Source organism: Petaurus breviceps, unplaced genomic scaffold (assembly GCF_028583685.1).
Source record: "Petaurus breviceps papuanus isolate PSGF00001 unplaced genomic scaffold, PetGlider_PUasm1.0 90847, whole genome shotgun sequence".
Classification (NCBI taxonomy): domain Eukaryota; kingdom Metazoa; phylum Chordata; class Mammalia; order Diprotodontia; family Petauridae; genus Petaurus; species Petaurus breviceps.
The window spans coordinates 9,235,026-9,243,799 of record NW_027187360.1 but is presented as its reverse complement, the minus strand read 5'-3'; the positions used below and the strand labels follow the sequence as shown (position 1 = coordinate 9,243,799).

The window sequence follows — 8,774 nt, the reverse complement described above, 5'->3', positions numbered from 1 at the left end:
ATTTAAAGAGTATTTCATAAATGACTGTGACAGAAGAAACTCCCTCCTTATCATCTCAGCATTCTGTTGAAACAAGCAACTTAACTCACCTCTGCCCTTTCCCACCCCCCACGACACAGTGCAGAGGAAGAAGAAACTTAGAAAGTAGAATCATGCTATGCCTATAGTTGAAGGACATATACTGAAGCACAACAATTCTCAGAGAACAAAGGAAAAGAGGGAACTACGTCAAGGTGTCAGCTCATATGTGGTGGGGGGGAGGGGGGGGTGGGAATGCTCCACCAGACCTTATGAAAAGGAGACTGGCATCCAGTTATGATCAGGTCTGTCCTCTCACCCACAAAATTCATTTGGGGCAGGGACTAAGTCAGTGAAAAGTAAATTGCCCAATGTGGGAGGAGGCAGAGACAGTTTTGAAGTCCACCTGTCTAGTCATCCAACAGCAAATGGCAAGGAGTCAGAAAGTGATCAATAGGGGCACATTAGTGGGAAAATGAGAGAAATTACCAAAAATATCTGGAGGAATAAAGCTCAGTTAAAAATTTTAGACTTAAGTAGATAAATTCTCAGGGAAGATATTAATAATGGAAAAGGCAGATTGCCTCCATGACATTGTAAAAGTATAAATATATCTAAATTATAAATATTGTAAGACAAAAGAAATGAATCACTACCTAATGAGGCAGAGGACTCTGTGGAAACACAAGAAAGCATGAAATTGCAGCAATATGTTCCCAAATGATTCAAGAGAGAAATTGGAATTATGAAAGCAGAATTTATGGCCTGAACAGAAAAAAATAGTTTTAACTGTACCAAATTTTAAACTGTATTATAAGACAGTAATTATCAAAACTATCTGGTACTGGCTAAGAAATACAAAGGTGAATCAGTAGAATGGAGTATGCATATAATACAGTAGTAAATGATTATAGTAACCTTGTGTTTTACAAATCTAAAGATCTAAGTTTAAGAATTCACTATTTGCATTTTCTCATTTGACCAGATCAGAAGGCTATGTGAGCGCTGAGCTGACCAGAAGGGCATTTCAGAAACAATGAGCAAACCTATTGGAACACCATGCTGGCAGTAAGGTTTGTGTGTCTCTGGACCCTGACCCTGCCTTCCAGGACTCTCCACCCAGCATTTCCAAAGACTTCTCCTGTTCTGAGGAATTCCATTCTGAAAACAAATCAATGGCTCTTGCAATCCAACAAGTCTATGCCACCAAATCAAGAATTGGAATCTGATGTGGAAAAGAGTGTTTAAAATCGATCAGATGGGAAGATGGTTTGTTGATGGAGGAGCTGCTGTTTGTCTCAGAGCACTCTGCTTCTATGACTTTGGAATGTCAAATGAGATTGGGGTTATTGAAAAAGCAGTAATTTTGGGGTGGCCAGGTAGCACAGCGAGTAAGAGCACTGGCTCCAGTGTTGAGAAGACCTGGAGATCGAATCCCGGGCTCAGATACTCAGTACCACACCCAGAAATAACTGGCCGTGTAACCTTGAGCAAGTTACTTAACCCCGATTGCTAAAAAAGAAAAAAATAGCAGTAATTTGGTCACAGTATGTGAAGGACAGAATTCATTCCACCTATATTTATTTCACAGAGAGTGTTGGTTTAACAGCATTGTCTTCCTTAGCAGTTAGTCAATCACCTGCTTTAATAACCTTCATGATGATAGTCTCTTGATTGACAATTAGAGCAACTTTTTCAGCCATGATTGGAGCTGGAATGCTGGTTTGGTCAATATCATATGAATGGAGCCCAGGCTTCAAACATCTGGCTTGGATGCTCCATTCTGGCATCATGGGTACAGTGGTAGCCCCTCTGACTTTGTTGGGTAGCCCTCTGATCCTCAAAGCTCTCTGGCATACAGCAGGCATTGTGGGTGGCCTCTCTACTGTAACCATATGTGCTCCAAGTGAAAATTTTCTCAACATGAGAGCACCACTGGGAGTATTCCTGGGTGTTGTTTTTGTTTGTTATTTGGAATCTATGTTTCTACCACCTACCACTGCACTTGGTGCTGGTGTTTATTCTGTGGCAATGTATGATGGATTAGTTCTCTTTAGCATGTTCCTTCTATATGATACCCAAAAAGTCATCAAGCATGCAGAAATAATGCTCATGTATAGCACAAAAAGATATGATTCCATTAACTCCATGCTGGGAATCTATATGGATACACTAAATATCTTTATGTGAGTAGCCACCATGCTAGCAACTAGAAGCAACAGGAAGAAATGACCTGATTGCATTTTGAACCATCCAAACTTTGTCAGATAATTTGGCTTGACTTCTTGGTGTGTATACTTATTATATCATTTCTTGTACAAGAAAAAAAAAGAGAATTCACTACTTGGTAAAAATTGTTGGGAAAAGTGTAAAACAGTCTGCAGTCTGACAGAAACTGGGTACCATTTCAAGGTAAGTTCAAAATGACTATGTAACCTAGATATAAAGGGAGATAGCATAAGTAAATTAGGAGACTATGGAACATGCTACCTATCAGATTTATGGATAGGAGAAGAATACATGAATAGAAAAAAGATATAGAGCATTGAGTGACTTAAAAATGGATAATTTTATTACATTATATTAAAAAGGTTTTGTACAAATAAATATAGGCAAGATCAGAAAGAAAGAATAAAATTAGGGGGTAAAGTTATGGACAGTTTCTCTGATAAAGGTCTTATATATCAAATGTATAGAAAATTCTATCAAATTAATAAGAATATGGATCATTCCCCAATCATAAATGTTCAAATGATATGAATATGTAGTTTTTCATGAAGAAATCAAAGCTATATATAGTCATGTAAAATGGTTTAAATCATTATTTGTTAGAGAAATTCAAATTAAATCAACTTTGAGATATCATCTCATGCCCTTCAGATTGGCTAAAATGATAGGGGAAATGACAAATGTTGGAGGTGTGGGAAACTTGCAATGTTGGTGGAACTGAGAACTGATTCAAATATTTTGAAGAGCAATCTGGAATTTTGCCCAGAGTTCTAAAACTGTGAATACCCTTTGATCCAGCAACACTACTATTAGGTCTGTTTCCCAAAGTGATCAAGGAAAAAGGAAAATAACCTACATATTTGTAGCATCTCTCTTTGTGGTGGCAAAGAACTGGAAATTGAGGAGATGCCCATCAACTGCTGAACAACTAAACAAGTTTTGGACTATGATTTTTGGAATTGTACTACAGTGCTGCAAGAAAAGATAAGCAGGTTGATTTTTAGAAAAAAACATGGAAAGATTTGTATGAAATAATAAAGAGTGAAATAAGCAGAATCTAGAGAAAAATTAAATGCAATAACAGCAATATTGTTTAAGGAATGATTATGTTACTTTTAACATTATATATACTCAAATCAACTACAAAGGAGATAGAACTGATAAATAGAAGTATGCATAGTAAGGTTTTACATGCATACATTTATACATATGTGTGTGAGAGAATGTAAAATGGTGGCCTTCTCTAGGGCAGGGTAGAGAGGAGGGAGACAGTTTGGAGCTCAAAATGTAACAAAAATTATGGCAGAAATAATTGTCAAGATAGAAAAACTTAAATCCAAGAGACAGCAACTAATTAGTAATACAAGTATTCAGAAGGGAAGGAAAACCTGAAAGCATAGGAGCAAAATAAAAGCAATATTAAAAGTGCACATGATGTCAATACAAGCAAAACAGTAATCTCAAAGAAATGATATGTAAAGGCCATGTAAAAATCATAGGTCTCTCAGAAGAACACAATGAGAAATCAACAAGAACAACCAAAAACCTGAATGAAAGAAATAATAAGAGAAAATTACCCATAACTTCTGAACATAGAAAATAAAGTGCCAATAGGGAAAAAAATCTGTATATCACCTCTAGACCTCCAGGGGAAAACAAAACAAAAGCTATGATGCAAGCTCCAAGACACATAGTGGTTAAATTAAAGCAGTTCCACTGACAAACAACAAAATTTTCAAGTGCCTAGGGGGAAAGACCCTAAAATATAAAGGAAAGGAAGTCTGAAAAAGCAAGATTATTTTGCATCAACCTAACAACAAACTAATAACAGAGGGGTCAAGACAATTCTTTCTAAAGGTATGCAAGGAGACAAAAGTGAAAGGGGGAGTAAATGATAGAACTGGAGGGCACGTAAAAGGCAAGTGGAAAGGAATGATACTGTGGAATGTATGATAGACACTAAAATGGTTTTAAAAGTCCTATAGGATCTCGTGTAGAACAGGGACTATGGGAAAACAAGTGAGATATTGAAAAAAGAGGTTAAAAGAGGTGGAAAGAGTGACAATTCATGCTGGGAGGGGATCCCACTGAAGAACACTCCAATTTGGGGAGACAGAGAGTCTGTGATGGGAAACGAGTACCTTAAATAGCTTTTCAATTTGCAGCAATTTGGTGCTTAGAGAGACCTTGAAATCTGCAAGAATATTGTGCCTCCTCCATAGGTAGCATCTTGCCTCAGGAGAAAGGAAAGCAGAGCTCCTGGGATTAACTGACTTTGAGAGTGATAAGAAGTAATGGACTCTGAGAGATTTCATGGCAAATGAGAAAGAAAATGGTTATAGGGAGGTCAAAGTCTAGAAATTATTTTAAAAATATGGAACACAGGGAAGTTCTACCCTGTGGCAACATTTCTATTCTCTTTATTTTCCTTTAGGAATTAATACCTCTAAAAGGAAAGCACAACAGAAAAATTCAGGTGGGGTATTAGAAGTCAATAATATGCAAACTCTTTAGAAAAGGGAATTCAAAATAGGTAGATTAGAAAATGTAGTTTTATGGGGAATGTAGATACTAAAATATGAAAAAATAAATGTAATAGCCAATCAAAGAATAAGAATTTGCAACTGGGAAAAGTGGAAGAGACTCAAGAGAAAAGGGGAAAGAGATTCTATATAGAAAAAAGTGCAGAACATAAAAAAATAATAAATTGAAGGAAAGATGAAAGGGGATTTTATTTGGGTACATAATTCAAAGAGGAAAAGAAAAGAAGAATTAGATAACTGAATAAAAATAAGAAAGGAAACCAAAAAAAAAAAGTCCAGATTAAAAATCTAGGGAAAAGAATGACTAATAGAAGGTAGAGCTGGAAAGAGTGAGGGAATGAGAGAATATGGGAGTTGGAGAGCCTTAAAAACATTAAGCAAAAAAGTAATGGAAGAAACAAAGAACTGTATTTACAGAAGAAGTGGGGAAAATCTAAAAAAAATAGAGACAAATGGAGGAAAATATAAACCTAACTCATAACTTTAAATATGAATGGATTAAACAATTCAATAAGATTAAATAGAATTAAAACTTGGATAAGAAAAAAATCTCAGAATCTGTTGCTTAAAAGGAATATATCTAAAAAGTAGAATAAAAATCAGGGTATGAAATAAAATTTAGCTTGCATCAGGTAAATACAAAAAAAGTTATTAAAATCAGGCTTTTAAATAAAGTAAAGAAAAAATATTCATAGCATAAAAAGGATAAACTAGGAAGCTGAAAGGGATTATAAATAACAAACCAAGATCAATATCAAACTTATATACTCAAAATACCTTATTATCCAATTCATAAAGGAAGCAAAAAATTAGCTATAAGAATACGTGGACAGTAACTCAATAGTGACAAAAGATTTCAATGTCCCTCTTTCAGTTTTGGATAAATCTAACAGAAAGATAAAGAACTGAATAAATTACTCAATCTTGAAAAGATTAAGGCCTATAGCAGGATTTTGGCAGTATCAGAAGAGGCATATTCAGAGATATTGTTAAGGTAAAGTTAGCAGAACATGGCAAGAAATTGAATATGACAGAAGCTGCTCTTCAAAGATAGTGAAGAGTCAAACATAGTACCTAGGTTATATGCCTGAGGGAATGAGAAGATAGTGGTACTCTCAACAGGAATAGGGAAGGTAGGGTAGGATGAAGATTTATGGGGAAAGATGATGAATTTAGTATTGCACATACTTATTTTAATATGTCTACAAAACAACTATTTTGGGATATATAAATAAGCATTTGGAGAAGAGGGACCAGAATTCAGACAGAGGTTATGAATGGATAAGTAGATTTGATGATCATCAGCAAAGAAATAATAATTGAATACACAGGAGCTAATGAGATAACTAAGTGAGGATAACTAAGTATAGAGAGTGAAAAGTGGGAGATCAAGAACTGAGCCCTGTGGAGGCAGCTACAGTTAAAAGGAATGACTTGACTGATGATCCAGAAAAGAAGACTGAGAAATTGTGGTGAGATAGATAGAAGGGGAACCAGGAGAGCAGTATTCAGAAAACCTAGAAAAAAGTGAGTATGCAGAGCTGTGTGGCTCAGACCAGAAGCAGAGTGATGTCTCAATTCCCATCTTTAGAATAGCACATAAGCCACTAGTGGAAAATTCAAAGCAGGAGACCAAGACCAAAAGGAGCCAGCAGTTCAGTCTCTGAAAACTGCAAAACCTCCTAGCAAAGGTAACCAGGGGGTAGTTTTTTTTAGAAAGTTTCTTTAAAGAGGTTCCTATTTCCAAGACATATAAGTAACAGATTCCAACTCTTAAGAATAAAAATCATTACCCAATTGTTAAATGGTCAAAGAATATGAATTATCTTGTTTTTGTCTCAGGAAGAAATACATACTATTACAAAGTATATGAGAAAAATGCCATAAATCACTAATAATTAGAGAACTGTAACTTGAAGCAACTCTGAGATTCTACCTGACCCAATTAATTGGCAAAGTGGAGAAGAAAGTGAAATGACAAATGTTGAAAAAGCTATAAGAAAACACACACATTCGTGTACTATTGGTACAGTTGTGAATTGATCCAGCCCTCCCAAGTTACTAAACTCTGCATACTCTTTGAATTAGCAACATTGCTATTTATTCCATACACCAAATGAATCAAAGAAAGAGGAAAATGCCCCCAATGAACAAAAATATTTACAGCAATTCTTTTGTTGTTGTTATTATTACAAAGAACTGGAAACTAAGTGGGTGTAGTCGAACAAATTAAGGTATATAAACATAATGGACTAATAGTGTATCACCAAAAAAGAAAGACTCAAAAAAGAAAAGAAACCAGAAAAAACTTGAATGAATTGTAGCAGAGAGAACTAATAGAACCGGGAGAGCCATTTATATGATGACAAATGCATTAGAAAGACAAATAACTCTGAAACACTCACAAAATCCTATCAAAGATTCCTGAGGACCACTGAAAAAGCTAAATGACACGGGATGAACTCAGGGTTCAAAGTGAACTGTACTTCTTTTTATTTTTTTCTTCCCCAAAGGTAGAGACAGAAGTGTGTGTGTGTGTGTGTGTGTGTGTGTGTGTGCAAGAATGCATGGGTGTGTATTTGTGTGTATGTATATGTGCATGTACACTATATATACACACACATATATATAAATATGCAATATGTATATGTATGGTACTTACAGTCTTTGGCATAAGAAAAATTGCCTTATATGGCTACATAATTACTTTAAATGTGTATATCTTGTCTGTTTACGTTAGTATAAATCCTTGTCAGAAGTGATTTTGCCTTATATTTTTTTCTTTCTCTATCAGGGCTTGATTCAAAAGAAATTTTTATTTATATAGAAATGAAATTTTACATAATATTTCTATATAGTCTGTAAATAATTTTATACAAATTTAACATAATGCATATTTCATAATTATTTTTAAATTATTACATAGTTCATATGTTTGAATACATAATTTTAGTTTAAATATATTGTTTCATTGACACACATGGATATATACAGGTATATTCATATATATATATATATATATATATGTATGTAGGGGAAAGACGGGGAGAAATTTTGTAACTCAAAATCTTGTGGAAATGAATGTTGAAATTAAAAATAAGCAATTAAAAAAGATATAATCCAGGAAATATATACTAGGAAGAGGAAAATGGGCCAGTTCTGTGGTAAGGGTAATAGATGATAGGTGTAACTCCAGAAAACTCTACTGGTGCCAGTCCTAAGAGAAAACAAAGAATACCTTAACCATTTGGGCAAACATCTTGTAATAAATTAATGGGAGAATATGAACAACAGTCAACAATGGACAAACATGTATGGATTTCTATCATGGGAAAGAAATTCCAAGTTAAAGAGCTCATAAAACTAGATCAGTATTGAGTATTTTCAAATTTCACACTTCCTGCAGGGACCCAGACTTAGCCAACATTTTCTAAAGTCGAGGTTTGTTACTATCTTACATGTGGTAAATAATAACTTTTGGCAAAGACCTATGAGTACAGCTATAGCTCCCTATTTACTAACTGTTCTTCCTTTCTTAGGAAATTAAGTGCTACTGGGTTTTTATACATAATTTCTTATGCCCACACTGATGATAATAATAGCTCTACCTCAATATCAATTTTAGTTTTGCAAAGTACTTTTGTTAGAGTAAAACTGTAGGTTCTATTATCTAAATTTTATAGATGTGATTTTCCCAGAGTCACATAGCTAGTAAGTGTTCAAATTGAATTCAGTTCTTCTGACTCCAAAATTTCCCCTCACTTTTCCACATGGAACTCTCTACCACCACTGGCCCACTTCTACCCAATAGGAACAGAATGTTTCACATAAGACCTGGAACTCTGTATTTTCTATCTGAAGATTTCATGCTCCTAGGGGGTGGAGAGAAGATAAGATGGTAAAATAGAGAAAGAACTCAGCTGAGTTCATGCAGGATTCCCCTCCAAACAACTTTAAAATAATGTCTCAAATCAAATTTTGAGT

The 8,774-nt window shown here is 34.8% G+C and overlaps 1 pseudogene; it reads left to right on the top strand.

The window, feature by feature from the left end:
* The first annotated feature begins 1,077 nt into the window (after nucleotides 1-1,077).
* Nucleotides 1,078-2,250, top strand: LOC138149599 (growth hormone-inducible transmembrane protein-like; annotated as a pseudogene).
* Nucleotides 2,251-8,774: the final 6,524 nt, after the last annotated feature.